The following is a 5,000-nucleotide window of genomic DNA, read 5'->3' as shown; positions in this document are numbered from 1 at the left end:
CAACTGGAGTGGCCCAGTTTTTTGAACGGGACGGGAACTGCGAAGCACTTAGACCGACGGCGGACTACGACGAGAACGCCTTAAGCTTCGCCAACGTTTCGCCAACTCGTGCGGGAGACTTTTTCCGCTTCGCGGCAAGTCGTCGCGCCGTGCTCTCCGCATCAACCGCGTACGCAGCGAACCGCAAACGTCGGGCGCAGCCTCCTCACCTCCCTGCGCTTTGCGCGCGAACGTTCCCTGTTCGCGCGGCAAAGCCTGGAGGAGGCACGGCCCCGCAGCGTGTTCGAGCGCCCGGTCTACGGGACACCCTGCTTACTTCGAGGGCAACAAGCGCAACGCAAGGCTGCGATCTCGCGCACTTTGCGCACGGCTGGAGAAGCTTTGCTGGCCGGCTTTCGCTCCTCGTGTTTACCGTGCGTTAAAGTTGCGCGTCCGTGGCTCTCGCAGCTCTTGCGCGCCCGGTCGCAGAGAGGAGTACGCAACCTCGACCGCACTTTCCCTGCAGGCTTCCTTCCGACTCGAAGTCCTGCGGCGGTCTAAACGAGGTGCCACATCCTCAATGCAGTCGGTCGCCCCCGTTTCGGTTGGGCTCTGGCACGACGGTCGCCACCGTCTCGCCCTTGAGTGGCCGCTGTTGGCGCTCGCTGTGAGGTGTTCAGCGTGCTGTCCGTGTTGCCGACGCGGTCAAAACGAGTCGACGGCTCACGTTCCCTTGTGCGCCGAAGGCTCTCTTGATATGTGATCCGACCCTCAGACAGACGAAGCCAAGGGAAGACCCAAGGCCGCAATGTGCGTTCAAAGAATCAGTGCTCAGTGTGTCCTGCAATTCACACCAAGTCTCGCAGCTGGCTGCGTTCTTCATCGACCCGAGAACCGAGTGATCCACCGCTTAGAGTCGTGAAAAAGTGTTTGTTCAATTCCGTACAGTCAAAACCAAACGTTTCTGGCACTCGGCCAAACAGTGGCCAAGAAGGGCGCTTTTCAGCGCACGCTTGGACTCCAAAACTCTGCCGCGCCTTTTTCGGCTGCCGCAAATCGAGCAAACGGTGTGTTTCGGACGGCGTTTCGCTTTCGCTACTTGCGAGTGCTTTCGTGGTCCACCCCTCTATAAATACTCGGGAGGCGTCGAAGCCGGTTCTCCAAGCCGGACCCGTAGGTATCGTTGTGTGCTCGCTCTCATTGGCCCGCCTAACCAGAAAATGCCTGCGGTACACCCATTTGGATAAGAGTGCACGCAGATGCGGGCCTCGACGGCTACACATTTCCTCGGGCGGCCGCCTCCCGGCCTCCGTGGAGCGCGGGATGCACGGTCCCATCGACAAGCCTCTCCCGTTTTTACCGTGGCGTCGCGGTTCACCACGGCAGGCGGGTCGGTCTCCTCCGCATAAAAAGGGGGACCCCCGCTTTTTGTTCCACGAAATCGCACAAGCTTTTTTCGCATCCACGGTTTGCCACCGCACACCAAAATGCCGATCCGGCTGCCTACTTTAGCCAACAGGTGGAGCCAGGCGCGCCGTACTTGCGCGGCACTTCCCACGTCCACCGAAGTCGGTGCCAAGGACCACTTTCGGCGCCGGAGCCGCGTACGAGCCTACTCGAGGCGGAAGAACGAAGCCAGCAAGGGCCTGGCCGCAAGTGCGTTCAATTGTCGGGACGTCCAAGTCCCTCGTTCTTCCGTGCTTCCTCTTTCGGCAAGTCGTTGCGGCACCTTCCCAAAGCGCGCAGACCCGCTAATCGCGACGAGCGCGACGTGGCCGTGCCGCCTTTCCCTCGGCAGCAAGCAAAACGCCTGGCAACGTCGACGCTCCCCTAACCGCGATCTCGCACCGTGTTTCGTGTGGCGAATTCAAAAGCCGGCCGGCGCTGCTGCAACCATTACGGTCGGTACGCATACGCCGCGGAGGGCGGGACGGTCATCGGAGCGTGCGGTTCCTCCATCGAGTACTGCGCACCTCGGCCGTCGCATCGCCGTGCCATGACCGGCCGCGCGTCAACGCGAACCGGTGCCAGCGAGATCCCTCGCCTGCAAGAACCGACCGGCAGCCTCCGTCACCCGAGGACGCGGAGGCGCTTGCCGCGGACGGCGGGACGGTATGCACTGGTGCACAGCGGACCCGTCACATCGCCAGTTCCTTGACCGACCGCCGACGCTTGTGCCGTTCCTCTCGTACTTGGCAGTCGCCGCGCGATTGTCGGGTCTCGTTCTTGCACGCTCGAACGGTCGGGAGGGCACTCGGCTGGCGTTTCGGGAACGCGCAGCCTCGCCTTCTACCGACGTAACCACGACTCGCCGTTCGCGCTCCGCCGCTCCTGTTTACAGTACTAGGCGGTCCCGCAGCGGTCGGGTCGCGCATTTCGAGCGCTTCGAGCCACGGTGCAGTGGCGGGTCGAAAGCCGACCTATGAGTGCGTTGCGCCGTTTGTACCCGCGTCCGCCACCTGGCCGACCGTCCAAGGTCGCGGTGTTGGCGTCCGCTGGGCGCAACAATTTGTCACGGGGTGCCGCTCCACATTCAGGCAGCCCCGTGGGGAAAAGCCGACCCCGCGTCCAAACGGGGTCAGCGGCAGAAAGTGTCGGGCGCAGACGCAGCTGAGGCGCTCACCCTTCACAATCCGTTAATGATCCTTCCGCAGGTTCACCTACGGAAACCTTGTTACGACTTTTACTTCCTCTAAATGATCAAGTTTGGTCATCTTTCCAACAGACCGGCGCAACCGAAAGGCCGCGCCGGACATCGGTCCGAAGACCTCACTAAATCATTCAATCGGTAGTAGCGACGGGCGGTGTGTACAAAGGGCAGGGACGTAATCAACGCGAGCTTATGACTCGCGCTTACTGGGAATTCCTCGTTCAAGGGGAACAATTGCAAGCCCCTATCCCAATCACGAAAGAAGTTCCACGGGTTACCCAGTCTTTTCAGACAGGGATAAAGACACGCTGCTTCCTTCAGTGTAGCGCGCGTGCGGCCCCGGACATCTAAGGGCATCACAGACCTGTTATTGCTCTGTTTCGTGCGGCTAGGAGCCGCTTGTCCCTCTAAGAAGGTTGTAAGGTGCTGGGAACCCCGCACCTATTTAATAGGCTAGAGTCTCGTTCGTTATCGGAATTAACCAGACAAATCGCTCCACCAACTAAGAACGGCCATGCACCACCATCCACCGAATCAAGAAAGAGCTCTCAATCTGTCAATCCTCCCAGTGTCCGGGCCGGGTAAGTTTTCCCGTGTTGAGTCAAATTAAGCCGCAGGCTCCACTCCTGGTGGTGCCCTTCCGTCAATTCCTTTAAGTTTCAGCTTTGCAACCATACTTCCCCCGGAACCCAAATACTTTGGTTTCCCGGAAGCTGCCCGCCGAGTCATTTGAGTAACTCAGGCGGATCGCTGGTTGGCATCGTTTATGGTCAGAACTAGGGCGGTATCTGATCGCCTTCGAACCTCTGACTTTCGTTCTTGATCAATGAAAACATTCTTGGCAAATGCTTTCGCAGTAGTTCGTCTTGCGACGGTCCAAGAATTTCACCTCTAGCGCCGCAATACGAATGCCCCCGTCCGTCCCTCTTAATCATTACCTCGTATTCCAAAAACCAACAGAACAGAAACGAGGTCTTGTTCTATTATTCCATGCAAGTTTATTCAGGCGACTCGCCTGCGTTGAGCACTCTAATTTTTTCAAAGTAAAAGCACCGGCCATCTCGAGGCACACAATGAAGTGCACCAAGAAAGAACCGGCATGATGTTCAGTCCGAGCCGTCGCATCGGGTAGATGCACTACTCGTCTGGAACTGAGATCCAACTACGAGCTTTTTAACCGCAGCAGCTTTAGTATACGCTATTGGAGCTGGAATTACCGCGGCTGCTGGCACCAGACTTGCCCTCCAATTGATCCTCGTTAAAGGATTTAGAGTGTACTCATTTCAATTACGGGGCCTCAAAAGAGTCCCGTATTGTTATTTTTCGTCACTACCTCCCCGTGCCGGGAGTGGGTAATTTGCGCGCCTGCTGCCTTCCTTGGATGTGGTAGCCGTTTCTCAGGCTCCCTCTCCGGAATCGAACCCTGATTCTCCGTTACCCGTAACAACCATGGTAAGCAAGTAACCTACCATCGAAAGTTGATAAGGCAGACACTTGAAAGAAACGTCGCCGGCTCGTGGCCATGCGATCAGCACAAAGTTATCCAGAGTCACCACACAATACGGGCCGAAACCCGATCGATCTTGGTCTAATAAAAGCACCCGTTACCCAAAGGGCTCCAGGCTCACTGCATGTATTAGCTCTAGAATTGCCACAGTTATCCAAGTAGGAAGAAACGATCTAAGGAACCATAACTGATTTAATGAGCCATTCGCGGTTTCGCCTTATTTCGGCATGTACTTAGACATGCATGGCTTAATCTTTGAGACAAGCATATGATTACTGGCAGGATCAACCAGGTAATCGTTCGACTGCGCGTCCGTCCTCGCCTTCGGCGGGCCGGACGCAGTCTGTGTGCGGCGGAGGCCACCTTCAGGCGCCCCAACACGCTTATTTTGCACTCCGAGATGACGGCGTTCGAGCTCGCTACGGCACAACCTTCCCGAAAGACGAGTGGGAGCCGTGCGGCAAGAAGCACGTTCATGCTCGCTCTTTTTCGTTGCATCGACTCGGTCGCGCCGTGCGGGTTGCCCAAGCCCGCTGCACTGTCGGTGGACCGGCCGGAACTAGCAACGGAGCCGAGACTGCAAAGCCGCCAGACGACGGGTCACGCCCGCGTCTTCGGCGCTTTCGCATCTGAATCGCCCGAGGACGACACGGAACACACCTCGATATCGTGGTAAAACGGCACCGTCCGACAACCAGCCCCTAACGCATCAAGCGGATGAGGCTGCAGACGACTGCCGTGGATTCCCCTGGAGCAGACCCGAGGACACGCTTGACGAGGCCGAAGCCCGCCGCATATCAGACACCCGGTCGCTTTCGCGTACGCCGCTCACGAGAACCCCCACATAATAGCAGCGATAAGTAC

At 58.0% G+C, this 5,000-nt stretch overlaps 2 non-coding genes across 2 annotated transcripts; both read right to left on the bottom strand.

Annotated features, from left to right (window-relative positions):
• Nucleotides 1-744: 744 nt before the first annotated feature.
• On the bottom strand, nucleotides 745-897 carry LOC142795966 (5.8S ribosomal RNA). The gene has a single exon (XR_012893445.1). It is a non-coding gene; the product is annotated as a 5.8S ribosomal RNA (ribosomal RNA).
• A 1,719-nt stretch (nucleotides 898-2,616) lies between these two features.
• Nucleotides 2,617-4,431, bottom strand: LOC142795968 (small subunit ribosomal RNA). Its single transcript, XR_012893447.1, has one exon. It is a non-coding gene; the product is annotated as a small subunit ribosomal RNA (ribosomal RNA).
• Nucleotides 4,432-5,000: the final 569 nt, after the last annotated feature.

This window comes from Rhipicephalus microplus, unplaced genomic scaffold (assembly GCF_043290135.1).
Source record: "Rhipicephalus microplus isolate Deutch F79 unplaced genomic scaffold, USDA_Rmic scaffold_981, whole genome shotgun sequence".
Taxonomy (NCBI): Eukaryota; Metazoa; Arthropoda; class Arachnida; order Ixodida; family Ixodidae; genus Rhipicephalus; species Rhipicephalus microplus.
Note: the sequence above shows the minus strand (reverse complement) of the source record. Positions and strands in the feature narration are given on the sequence as shown.